We start from the raw sequence: 7,008 nt of genomic DNA, 5'->3' as shown, positions 1-7,008 counted from the left end.
ACCAGTGGGAGGGATCAGGAAACCATTAATGTCTGCTGTGATGGGAAACAGAGACACAAGGAAATCAACTAAGTAATCCTAGAGGAATCCAAGGGCCGGGTAAAGTGACTATGACAGTAATCCCAACCCTTAGGAAACTGAGACAGGAGGATCACTGTGTTTCAGGCCCTATATTATAAAACGAAAGCAAATAAGAACAAGGAGTCCACAGATGAGATGGTGTAGGTTGAATGGTTCGGTGTTGAATGGCAAGTGGGGAAGGGTACTTAAGGCAAAGAAAACAAAATGTCCAGCCAGGCAAAGCAATGGAGTTCTCTCTATGGGAGCTCCCATGTCAACCAGCCAGATCCTTTTAAACTCTCATTTGTAGCCAGAGGAATCTCCTAGTTTCACTTCCTTCATGATCATCATCTATCTCAAAAAAAATTTTTAATGAAAAAATACTGGGGAGTGGGGTGTTCAGGATAGGGTTTCTCTGATAGCTCTTGCTCTCCTGGAACTCACTTTATAGAGCAGGCTGACCTTGAACTCAAAGATCCACCTGCCTCTGCCTCCCCAGTGCTGGGATCAAAGGTATGCACCACCTCTGCCTAGCCACTACTACTGCGTTTTGTATATAGTGAGACCCTGTCTCAAAACAAAACTAAAGTTATCCTTGTCCTAGTCAATAGCTCAGGCCTTCTAGAACTTCCACCCATAGCCTGAGCCAGCCCTGGGAGAGACAGCAGGGGAAAGGGCACCTTCCCTGTTATCAGTGACTCATCTTGGTCTAGCTTAGTCACCGGAACCAGCAGCAGAGGCCATTCAGTGTAAATTCTGGCCCTTTGGGAAAAAGGGCTACCCTTTCTCCCTTTTCAGGACAGCTGAGCTTCAAGGCAAGACCTTAACCAGAGACTCTGGGAAAGTCCAAACCCAGCTCTTAGGATAAGTGAAAAGGAAAGAGAGATTTGTTTTGCTTGCTTGTTTGTTTAAACAAGGTACCACTATGCAGTTCTGGACGGCACATCAGCTTGGCCTCAAACTGGCAGAGACCTGCCTGGCTTTGCCTCCCCAAGAAGAAATATGTATTCATTTACCATTGCATAGTCTTATGTATCTCAGGCTGGCCTCCTTCATGACAGAGCTGTGGATGGCCTTGAACTTCTGATCCTCCTACTGGGATTACTGGTGTGCACCACTATGGCAAAATCTTCTTTGTTTCCCACATTCTTTTATAATTTTTACATTTACTTACTTATGTATTTGTTCATTTGTGTGTGAAGGTCAGAGGACAGTTTGAGGGAATTGGTTCTTTCCTTCTGCCACGTAGGTACCGGGGTTCAAAACTCTGGACCTCAGGCTTGGCAGCAAATCTCTTTACCTGCTGAGCCATCTCACCAGCCCTCCACCTCCTCATTGATTTCATTTCTTTTTTTCTTTTTAGATGGAGGCTCACCTGTTTTGGCCTGGAATTCACTATGTAAACCACACTTGCTAGCCCCAAAGTCATGGAGATCCACCTGCTTCTGCCTCTCAAGTAGAATTAAGGGTCTTAAAGGTGTGTGTCACCACACCTGGCCTTCTTTTTTCTTTGAAAATACTCTTTTCAGAGGCTGGAGAGAAGGCTCAGCAGTTAAGATTTGCTGCTCTTGTAGAGGAACCAGGTTTGAATACAAGCACCCACATGACAATTCATAACTGTCCAAAACTCCATTTCCAGAGTGTCCAGCATACTCTTCTAGACTCCCACAGGTACAAAGACATTCACGCAGGCAAAACACTAGTATATATTGCATAAAATTAAAAAAAATTCTAGGGGCTGGAGAGATGGCTCAGCAGTTAAGAGCACTGACTGCTCTTCCTGAGGTCCTGAGTTCAATTCCCAGCAACCACATGGTGGTTCACAACCATCTGTAATGGGATCCGATGCCCTCTTCTGGTATATCTGAAGACAGCTTCAGTGTACTCATATAAATAAAACAAATCTTTTTAAAAAAAAATTCTAGACAGGGTTTCTCTGTGCAGTCCTGACTGTCCTGGAACTCACTCTCTAAACCAAGCTGGTCTCAAAATCCGAGATCTGCCTGTCTCTGCCTCCCCAGTGCTAGATTAAAGCATATTCCACCACCATTAAATATTTTAATTAACAAAAACAATTAAGCTTTCTCCTAAAGCAAGTGTGTCTGCCCATCTCGGTATCCTTGGCATTCACAGAAGCAGGAAAAGCATTGCAAGTTTGAGGCCAATCTGGTCAACATAGTGAGTTCCAAGCTAGCCAGCCCTAATTATTAAGATTCTGTCTGTAAAAACAACATAAAAAAAAATTACAACTGGGCTCATCACTTAAGAGCAGCTGCTCTAGGGGTTGGGGATTTGGCTCAGCAGTAGAGCTCTTGCCTAGCAAGCGCAAAGCCCTGGGTTCGGTCCCCAGCTCTGAAAAAAAAAAAAAAAAAAAAAAAAGAGCAGCTGCTCTTGCAGAGAATCTGAGGTTTCCATTCTCAACACCCACACAGCAGCTCACAGCCGTCCAACCACTGGGGATTGCAGTTCCCAGGGATCCATTGTCCTCTTCTGACCTCTACAGGCATCGAACTTACATGTGGTACACATACATGCTTGATGGCAAAACACTCAAACACATCTAATAACTGAACTGCAAAATAAACAGGGAAGTTCCATCAGTAGAGGAGACATGGCCTCTCTAGTGTGACCTTCCTCGACACTAAGAATCTGTAACCCCAAAGCCAGCAGGAGTCAGAGGTCACCCAGCAAGGAGAATTTAGCACTCTCATTTGACCCTTAGCCCTTTCTTCCCTCCCCTTCTTTTGTACCTAAGGAGCCAAAGGATTTCAGTCACAATGGTAGGTTTTGCTCCTTGATAAGCCTGAGATGTTCCCCACAAAGGAAATGACCTCCTAAAGAAGGATTCCTGGTGTGGGTTGGGGCCAGGAAGGAAGAGAGGGAACGATCTCCCTGAGAGACACAGATGCAAGGAGAAGAGAAATGGAAGACTCTGTAATCCAAGAGCAAAGTGCATCCAACCCTCCGAGGAGTCTCGACTAAAAGAAAGCCAGCCCTTATTCTAGTGCCAGAGAAGCAGAGAGTAGACAGGACAGTCTGCTTCTCTGTGTGTTCTGTGTCTCCTAAAGTCACCAGAGCTGCATCATAAGCTATGTAACAACTTGGGATGCTCTGCTAATTGTAGTGCTAATTAGAGTGGTTGTGGTAATAGATAACAAGTGTAATGAAGTTAGCGCAACAGACAGTTAAGGCTAAAAAAGTATTAATTCTCAAGGTCAGGAGGAAAAAGTGTGTGTGCTTTCAAATTAAAGTTCTTACTGGCCACGGTAGCACTCAACTTTGGAAGGCAGAGGCAGGTGGGTCTCTGAGTTTGAGGTCAGCCTGTCTAGAGAGTGAGTTCCAGGACAGCCAGGGCTACGGAAAAATCCTGCCTCAAAATAACCAAAAACAAATAAATAAAAAATAAAGTTCTCGGGGTTGGGGATTTAGCTCAGCGGTAGAGCGCTTGCCTAGCGAGCACAAGGCCCTGGGTTCGGTCCCCAGCTCCGAAAAAAAGAAAATAAATAAAGAAAGAAAGAAAGAAAGAAAGAAAGAAAGTTCTTGGGCTAGAGAAATGGCTCAGTGGTTAAGAGCACCGACCGCCCTTTCAGAGGTCCTGAGTTCAGTTCTCAGCAACCACACAGTGGTGGCTCACAGCCATCTGTAATGAGATTCAGTGGCCTCTTCTGGTGTGCCAGCAATAGTGTACTCATATACGTAAAATAAATAAATGCATCTTTTTTTAAAGCACTCTAAAGTAAGCTGTGCATAGTGGTTTTAATCCCAGTACTCAGGAGACCCAGGCAAGTGGATCTTTGTGAGTCTGAGGCCAGCCCAGAATATACATTGTGTTTCAGGACAGCCAAGGCTATGTAGAACTTCTGAACCAAGAAAAAGTGATGTCCCATCCACCAAGTTGGTCTTCATGGTTTACAATGATTCCTCTTTAACTTCTCTCTCCTTTCTGTTTTTGTGTGCAGGTCTTGGGATCAAACCCAGGGCTTTGTGCATGCTGGAGTTTTTTGCATCCAAGTTACATTTTAAGACCACCCCTCTCTTCTTTCAGACAAGGTCTCGCTATGTAGCCCGGGTTTGGCCTTAAATTGGAGACCCTCTGCCTCAACTTCCTGAGTGCTGGGATTGTAGGTATGACCCACCATGCTCCACGCTCCCCTTAAAAGTAAAAAGGTAAATGTAGGGGCAGAAAAATTGCTCAGTGGTTAGGAGCACTTTGCTCCTACAGTGGGTAGGAGCAAAGTTCAATTCCCAGCACCCACAAGCATCCACAACACCAGTTCCATGAGATCCAATGTTCTCTTTGCATCTCAGTGAGCACCAAGCACCCCTGTAGTACACATATAAACATACTTGGAAAACACACATAAAATAAAGTGAGAAAACCTTAAAAAAAAAAAGTAAATATGGTTTAGCTATGTCGTTCCAGCTACTGCTGAGCTCTTGAGTTCAAGGGAGCTGGGACGAACTTAAGGACCACTCCTTTTTTTAAAGGATTTGTTACTAAAAACATGTCTTGAGATTTTTATTTTTTGTGTATTGGTGTTTCACCTGCATGTATGTGTGTGCACCCGGTGCATGCTGGGTATCTGTAGAGGGAGTTACAGAATACTGTGAGCCTTCGCACTGGCACTTATAACTACTGAACCATCTTTCCAGACCCTATCTTTATAACTTTTAATTATGTGTATGTGTGTGTGAATATGCACACATATTCAATGGTGCCCCGCAGAGGCAAGAGGTGTTAGATGTACAGGCTGTTGTAAGCTATCTGATAATGGGATGCTGGGAATTGAGCTGGTATGTCATCTTAACTGATGAATAATCTCTCCTGCCCCACACAATACTTGGTTTTTTTTGAGGCAGGGTCTCTCTACATACACCCAGCTTGGCTGTCCTGGAACTCATTATGTAGATCAGGCTGGCCTCAAACTCACAAGGATCCACCTGCCTCTGTTCCACAATGCTGAAATTAAAGGCATGGACCATTGAGTCTGGCTTCCTGTGGAACACTCTTAAAAACTCTGTGATGGTCAGATTAGGAGACAAACATTAGATAATGGCTCTGGGAATACAGGAGGAGGCACCAAGAGGGTCTTAGTGTACGTAGGGACTAGGAATAGAGAGGGTTAGCCCTCCCAGAAAGGTCAGTGACATTCTCAGTGGTGACCCGGCTGCTCCCTGTTGAGGTCATTTGCTTGGCGACAGTGTCTGGCACACTGCCTCCTCCATCTAGGAAAGTTACACAGGTGTTTTTAGGGGTGGAAAGAGAAGGTGCTGCTGTCTTTTTGGGGCTGAGAGGAGAGGCAATCACACACGTCCTGTCCCACTCACTCGTCCTCACCAAGTTTCCTCCTGCTGCACACACAGTAGGAGCCACTACACTCACTTCCCGCCTCTCTCGAAACCACAGACACCAGGGTCATCCCCACCCTCCTTCCTCCTTTCCGTTCTCTTCCTTCCCATTTGTCTACTGTTGTGTTCCCCCAACTCCCGAAACTGTCTTTTAATGTGTGTGTGTGTGTGTGTGTGTGTGTGTGTGTGTGTGTGTGTGTGTTGTAAGTTCCATGAAACCAAGGATTTGGATCTTTATTTTCTATATTTATTAACTTATCGATTTATTTCTTCATTGTTTTTGAGACAGGGCTTCGGTGTGGCCCTGACTGTCTTGAAACTTCCTCTATAGAGCAGGCTAGCCTCAAAGTGACCGAGATCCACCTGCCTTTACCCACTCCACCACCTGGTGCTGGGATTAAAGGGCTGCACGACCACCGCCTGGCTACTTTTTATTTTATTTTTTTAGGTTTATTTATATTTTATTTATGTGTATGAATATTTTGCCTGCATGTATGTAGATTTACCACACGTGTGTCTGGTCTGCACAACTCTTAAGGATTCAGTCTCCCTAGATCTAGAATGATAGATTGTTGTGAACCACTGTGTGGATGCTGAGAATCCAACCTGGTTATCTGCAAAAGCAAATATTTGTTTTTTTAGTGGGGGGAGGTTGGAGGCAGGGTTTCTCTGTATAGTCCTGGCTATCCTGGAACTTACTATGCAGACCAATCCGGCCTCAAACTCACAGAGTGTTGGATTAAAGGAATGTGCCACTATATCTGACCATAACAAGTAGTTTTTGTTGTTGTTGTTGTTGTTGTTGTTTTGTTTTTTTTGTTCTTTTTTTTCGGAGCTGGGGACCGAACCCAGGGCCTTGCGCTTCCTGGGCAAGCACTCTACCACTGAGCTAAATCCCCAACCCCCCCCCTTTTTTTTAAATATTTATTTATTTATTTTGTATATGAGTACACTGTAGCTGTCTTCAGACACACCAGAAGAGGGCATCGGACCCCATTACAGATGGTTGTGAGCCATCATGTGGTTGCTGGGATTTGAACTCAGGACCTCTGGAAGAGCAGTCAGTGCTCTTAACTGCTGAGCCATCTCTCCAGCCCGTTCTTTTTTTTTTTTAAAGGTCTTATTTTTTTTTTTTTAAGATTTATTTATTTAATGTATGTGAGCACACTGTAGCTGTCTTCAGAGACACCAGAAGAGGGCATCAGATCCCATTACAGATGGTTGTAAGTCACTATGTGGTTGCTGGGAATTGAACTCAGGACCTCTGAAAGACCTGTCAGTGCTCTTAACCACTGAGCCATCTCTCCAGCCCATAACAAGTGTTCTTAAACACTGAGCCAACCTGGAATCTTTCTCTTTTCTTTCTTTTCCTTTTTTAGATTTTTGAGACAGAGTCTCTCCATATAGCCCTGTTTGTCCTGGAACTCACTATGTAGACCTGGCTAGCTTCAAACTCAGAGATCCTCCTGCCTCTACCTCCCAGGAGCTGGGATCTAAGGTGTGCACCACCACACCCAGCTTCCCTGGATCTCTTCTGTTGTTGCTATCTCCCTACAGCCCAGGCAGCATCCAGGAATGAAGGGATGAATGGAGGGCGGT

This window comes from Rattus norvegicus, chromosome 10, assembly GCF_036323735.1.
Source record: "Rattus norvegicus strain BN/NHsdMcwi chromosome 10, GRCr8, whole genome shotgun sequence".
Taxonomy (NCBI): domain Eukaryota; kingdom Metazoa; phylum Chordata; class Mammalia; order Rodentia; family Muridae; genus Rattus; species Rattus norvegicus.
This window is presented reverse-complemented; position numbering follows the sequence as displayed.